Below are 7323 nucleotides of genomic sequence, written 5' to 3' on the forward strand. Positions count from 1 at the left end.
GTTCTTAATGGAATTTTTATTTATTATTTTTGTACCTGCATCAATTGCAAGCAACTGAAATGACATAAAACAATATAGTGCTTACTGTTTACAAGTACATTTGCTTTCATATTTACTATTACTTGTAGTTCACTTACTGTGGTTAGAGGTTATACTGATGGGAATATACACACATATGCACATAAGCATATCATTAAATATATTTTAGTTCTCTTTGTTCTCCAGTTATTAAAATTATATATTTTCATCTAACTGAAAAGCAGAGCATGAGATAGATATAAAGAGAGAGAGAGAGAGAGAGAGAGAGAAAGAAAGAAAGAAAGAGAGAGAGAGAAAGAAAGAATCTACTGATTTACTCCCCAGATGCCCATGCAGCAAGGGCCAGGACAGACCAAACCCAGGGTCCAAGAACTCCAGCTAGGGTTTCCCATGTGGGTGGCAGGGACCTAATCACTTGTGCCATCATTTGCCGACTCCCATGCTGCATTAGTTGGAAGCTGCATCATAAGTGGGGTATCTAAGACTGGAATCAGGCCTCCAATATGGGATGCAAGCATCCAAATGGTAACTTAATCTATTGCACAATTCCTGGCCTGTTCTCTGATTTTTGAGCTAATCATGGTAAATGTTTTTTGGACCACTGAAATACAATTTATAATCTCATTTTTATCTATTTAACTTTAATTGTAGTTCTATATTACTAAATTCAAGTTGTAATATTTCTGTACTTGATACAGTTTGTCATGTGTTAAATTCCCCCATTTTCACTCATATTTTTCATTTTTTTCTTTTAAAAAAAGATTCATTTACTTTATTTGAAAGTCAGAGAGAAAGAGGAGAGAGAGATCTTCCATCAGCTGGTTAACTCCCTAGGTGGCTGAAGCCAGGAGCCCAGATCTTCTTTCTGGTCTCCCATATGGGTGCAGGGGTCCAAATACTTAGGCCATCTTCTATTTTTCCCAGTTCATTGGAAGGAGCTTGATCTTAAGTGGAGCAGCAGGACTTGAACCAGAGTCCTCATGGATGCCAGATGCTGCCCCAGAATGCTGTCTTCCCCCTTTTATCTCTCTAAAAATCTTTTGCCTTTGATATATTTCTTGGTGATTAAGGTGAATTTAACATGTTTTCGTTATAAAATAATCCTACTCAACCTACTGAATTTGTATTTATTTATGTTAATTCATTATTTAATTATTTCAATTAAGTTGTTCTGATATTAATTTGTCATAACCATGGGCACTATATTTATTTGCAATTATTCAACAAATTTTCAATACTTTTAATTTCAAAACTTAATCCATTCTTATATTAGAAGCATTATTAATTGGTAGAATTCATGCCATGATATTTTGAGATTAAATTAATAATAATAGTAATTCTGAATTTTTAAATGTTTTTAATTCCTCTTTGTCTCTTAAAGTAAAATTTATATTTAACTTTATCTTTAATACAAAAATTTTAATTGCAATGATTTTTAAAATTTGAGATAAAGTATCCTGATCCCTATATTGTGTAAGTTTTCTTCCTATTCTCATGCTTCCTAAATTTTTATTTAGTTTTATTCTCCTGATGATTGCTTGTATATCTGCAAGACAAAGGTTCTCAACTGGGGTGATTTGGCAATGTGTAGAAATGTCTTCAGTTAGGACAGCCTGCTGGTAGGGCAGTGGTTTGCTTGCTTCCAGTTTCTGGTGAGTGCAGAAGAGTCACACTGCCCAACCTACTGGAACCCAAGGTGTGGTCTCACCCCAGGGAGAATCCTCCAGCCAAAAAACAGTAGTGCTAGAGTTGAAAACCTTGCTGCAGAGTGAGGGGGGCGCAGTCTACTTATAAATATAATTTTAGATTTCTTGGCCTACTGAAAATACAAGCATTCAAATATTGAATTTTGTTTTCTGTTATTTAAGAAGTCAGATTTTTAGTATGGATCTTATTTATTTTTTCAGGTTTTTATCCTTTTAATTAATATAAGAGAACAGATTTGATGTAGTTCATAGATACAATTCTAAGAACACAATGATACTTCCCTTCCTCTTCTATCACCCCTCTTTTGCTTCTTTTTATCTTCCTTCCTTCTCTTCCCTTCTCTTCTCTCCTCTTTTCTTCTCTTCTTTTTTTCTTATTTTTGAGATAAAACATTTTAAATTTACATTATAATCAAAAGATTAATATTCTTCTAAAGAGTTCAACAAGTGAAAAGTAAAAAAAAATCGTAGTTCAATAGAAATATAGACAATGTCTATAATCTATATTAAAATGAGAAGATGTCAATTTCACTCACCTACAGTAAATTTTAAAATAATCCCAGATCATTATATCTATAGTAGTATATCATTCTTATACATTTGTTTGACAGAGATATAAATTAAAGTTTGAAAAAACTGCATTTGCATCAATAATGATACACACTGAAATATCTTTTTTTTTTGTTTTTAGGTTTGTTTTACTTTTTTTAATTTTAAATCCCACATATAAGGGAGAACATGATGCATTAGTTTTTCTGTGTCCAGCTTATTTCACTCAACATTATATACTTCAGTTGCATCAATCTTATTACAAATGGTAGAAGTCATCTTTTAATCAACTATGTACTTGAACTTAAGAATTATAGTAACCACAAGTATGTTGTTCCCATGTTGCTTAACCACATTCCTAAAATGCAAATTATTTTAATATATTCTATGAAGTTTAATAATTGTTATTTAAAAATTTTATTAAATTATAGATGATTTGAGAATAGCTCAATATTTATTAATTTACACATATCCCTCCAATATTAGTATAAAAGGGAGAACTGTCTGGAATAGTATGAGAACCAGTGATTTGTGCTAACAATGTACATTTTCCCCACATAGGAATTTTAACTTTGGGGGGAAAAAAGCATGTGCCCTAAACAAACCTATGGCATTTTTATATCTTGACTGGGTCTGGCATATTAAAACATCCAACTCCCTCCTTCTAGAATATCCACTGGCTTATCCACTGGCTTTAGAATTCTCTTTTTATACTCTTCAACATACTCCTGATGCAACACACATACACACACACACACACACACACACACTGTGCAGTCTCTGCACAATACATGCATCAGAATCAAGGGATTGCACCTTTTCTCTTGTTCCAGTTGTCTGAGAATTGTAGTTTCTGAGTAGATGCAGAAATAAAAATCGGAAGAGAACCCAGGAGAAAATTTCTACCTGTGAAAGAAATTCGTAAGCTGCGAGAGAGTAAGCTTTCCAAGGTTCTGTTGCCCACCCTGCTGTTTATTATTGATTTCGCAACCAACTTGAGCATGGTTCTCACTGTAACATCATCACTTTTATAGCTAGTAGAAATATTTGGAGCAATTTACATCCTCCCTTAGTTTTTTCAGGGTGTTACAAGTCTTTGTCTTTATAATATTTCACACTTGTTTTAGTAGGTGTCTGGGAAAGATTTTATGCTGGCTTAATATTACCTCTTTATCAAAATATCTTAACACCATTGTTTCTTTTCCTTAAAATTAGTTCATGCATCCTTGATGATAAGGACTTCAGGATCATCTCTGTGTGTAGACAGGGCTCAGTTCTAGCTCTTCTGATGTTTAGATTTCTTGACATTTTAGGCTTCAATGATAAACTAAATGCCATTTATATCTAAAAAGAAGGACGAAGTCAATGAGAGTCACAGCTATGCACCCAATTGATATCATGGGATATTATTTGTGTTACTGGTTTAACAACATATTTTGTAAAAATTAGTTTCATCTGAGTCCACATTATCATTCAGACTAATCTTCAAATCATGACAGGCTACATATTGATCGACTCCTTTACACCACTCCAAGTAAATCATTCAAATTATATTCTGTGACATGCAAATTTCTACTTTAAAGTAGGTATTAAGCAAAGCATATAGCATTTAGAAGCACAGAGAAAATAAAGGGAAGGAGAGATTTGGGAAGGAGGAGTTTTAAGCAGACTACTTGGGGGATTCTTCAAAGGAAATAACATTAGCAAAAATTGGAAGGATTCTGATATACAATAGCTTTAATGGAAAGAAATTGCAAATCTGACCTCACATATTAGTCTGTTTATAATCTTACCATAGTCAAAAATCATATTATTTGTTTGCTTATCTTAAATGAATATTAACAACAGCCTTTGTATACACAAGCAATGCCATGACTGAGAAAGAACTGCTAAGATCAATCCCATTCACAATAGCTACAAAAACAATCAAATACCTTGGAATAAACTTAACCAAGGACGTTAAAGATCTCTACGATGAGAATTACAAAACCTTAAAGAAAGAAATAGAAGAGGATACCAAAAAATGGAAAAATTTTCCATGCTCATGGATTGGAAGAATCAACATCATCAAAATGTCCATTCTCCCAAAAGCAATTTATAGATTCAATGCAATCCCAATCAAGATACCAAAGACATTCTTCACAGATCTAGAAAAAATGATGCTGAAATTCATATGGAGGCACAAGAGACCTCGAATAGTTAAAGCAATCTTGTACAACAAAAACAAAGCCGGAGGCATCACAATACCAGATTTCAGGACATACTACAGGGCAGTTGTAATCAAAACAGCATGGTACTGGTACAGAAACAGATGGATAGACCAATGGAACAGAATTGAAACACCAGAAATCAATCCAAACATCTACAGCCAACTTATATTTGATCAAGGATCTAAAACTAATTCCTGGAGCAAGGACAGTCTATTCAATAAATGGTGCTGGGAAAACTGGATTTCCACGTGCAGAAGCATGAAGCAAGACCCCTACCTTACACCTTACACAAAAATCCACTCAACAGGGATTAAAGACCTAAAACTACGTCCTGACACCATCAAGTTACTAGAGAACATTGGAGAAACCCTTCAAGATATTGGCACAGGCAAAGAATTTCTGGAAAAGACCCGGGAGGCACAGGCAGTCAAAGCCAAGATCAACTATTGGGATTGCATCAAATTGAGAAGTTTCTGTACTGACAAAGAAACAGTCAGGAGAGTGAAGAGACAACCAACAGAATGGGAAAAATATTTGCAAACTATGCAACAGATAAAGGGTTAATAACCAGAATCTACAAAGAGATCAATAAACTCCACAAAAAAAAAAAAAAAAAAAAAACAAAAACAAAAAAAAACCCACTTAAGAGATGGGCCAAGGACTTCAATAGACATTTTTCAAAAGAGGACATCCAAATGGCCAACAGGCACATGAAAAAATGTTCAAGGTCACTAGCAATCAGGGAAATGCAAATCAAAACCACAATGAGGTTTCACCTCACCCCGGTTAGAATGGCTCACATACAGAAATCTACCAACAACAGATGCTGGCGAGGATGTGGGGAAAAAGGGACACTAACCCACTATTGGTGGGAATGCAAACTTGTCAAGCCACTATGGAAATCAGTCTGGAGATTCCTCAGAAACCTGAATATAACCCTACCATTCGACCCAGCCATCCCACTCCTTGGAATTTACCCAAAGGAAATTAAATTGACAAACAAAAAAGCGGTCTGCACCCTAATGTTTATTGCAGCACAATTCACAATAGCCAAGACCTGGAACCAACCTAAATGCCCATCAACGGTAGACTGGATAAAGAAATTATGGGATATGTATTCTTTAGAATACTATACCGCAGTAAGAAACAATGAAATCCAGTCATTTGCAACAAAATGGAGGAATCTGGAACACATCATGCTGAGTGAAGTAAGCCAGTCCCAAAGGGACAAATACCATATGTTCTCCCTGATCGGTGACAACTGACTGAACACCAAAAAGGAAACCTCCTGAAGTGAAATGGACACTATGAGAAATGGTGACTTGATCAGCATAGCCCTGACTGTTAATGGACAACTTAATACATTATCCCTCTTAGTATTTTTTTTTTGTCTGTTCTACTTAATATGACTGGTTTAATTCTGTAATTATCACACAGTTATTCTTAAGTGTTGAAAATTAACTGAAATGTGATCCCTGTTAAACATAAAAGTGGGAATAAGAGAGGGAAGAGATGTATAATTTGGGGCATGCTCGGGCTGACTTGCCCCAATTGGTAGAGTTGGAAACATACCAGGGGATTCCAGTTCAATCCCATCAAGGTGGCATGTGCCAATGACATCTCACTATTCCAAGTGATTAATTTCAGTTCACAATTGATCATAATGAAAGGACTAAGAGTCAAAGGGAGCACATAAACAAGTCTAACACTAACCGATAGAATAAATAAAGGGGAGAGTGATCCAACATGGGAAGCGAGATACTCAGCAGACTCATAGAATGGCGGATGTCCTAAATAGCACTCTGGCCTCAGAATCAGCCCTAAAGGCACTTGGATCTGGCTGAAAAGCCCATGAGAGTATTTCATGCATGGAAAGCCAAGACACTCTGGCAAAAAGATCTCTGTGAGTGAGATCCCAGTGGAAAGAACAGGTCTTCAAAGAGGGAGGTGCCTTTCTCTGAAGGGAGGAGAGAACCTCCACTTTGACTATGACCTTGTCTAAACAAGATAAGAGTCAGAGAACTCAAGGGGCTTCCATAGCCTTGGAAACTCATGACTGGTGCATAGGGAGATTACTGATGCCATAAACAGGAGTGTCAATTTGTAAAGTCAACAACAGGAGTCACTGTGTGCTTACTCCTCATGTAGGATCTCTGTCCTTAATGTGCTGTACATTGAGGCTTAATGCTATAACGAGTACTCAAACAGTATATTTCACTTTGTGTTTCTATGGGGGTGCAAACAATTGAAATCTTTACTTAATGTACACTAAACTGATCTTCTGTAAAAAAAAAAAAAAAAAAAAAAAAGAAACTATCAATTCCCAACTTGACTCTCACTGGGATTAAACATGACAATAGGTCTGATCTGATTTCATCATCATTTAAAAAAAATCATCTATTATTTTTCACTTTATGTTTCTGTGTGGGAGCAAACTGTTGAAATCCTTACTTAAGGTATACTAAGCTGATCTTCTGTATATTAAGATAATCGAAAATGAATCTTGATGTGAATGGAAGGGGAGAGGGAGTGGGAAAGGGGAGGGTTGTGGGTGGGAGGGACGGTATGGGGGGGGGAAGCCATTGTAACCCATGAGTCGTACTTTGGAAATTTATATTCATTAAATAAAAGTTAAAAAAAATGAATATTAAGCATTACACTCCATTTCACCAAAAGGCAAATTTGGTAATAATGACAGTGACTTGGCTGAGAGCTAAGATAGTAAATTTTGGAGCTGGAACTGAAGCTAGGGCTCCTGACTCTTTTGTAATCCCATGTATTTTCCACTATACAAAAACACTTTTTTTTCCTAAATAAAA

This window comes from Oryctolagus cuniculus, chromosome 8, assembly GCF_964237555.1.
Source record: "Oryctolagus cuniculus chromosome 8, mOryCun1.1, whole genome shotgun sequence".
Lineage (NCBI taxonomy): Eukaryota > Metazoa > Chordata > Mammalia > Lagomorpha > Leporidae > Oryctolagus > Oryctolagus cuniculus.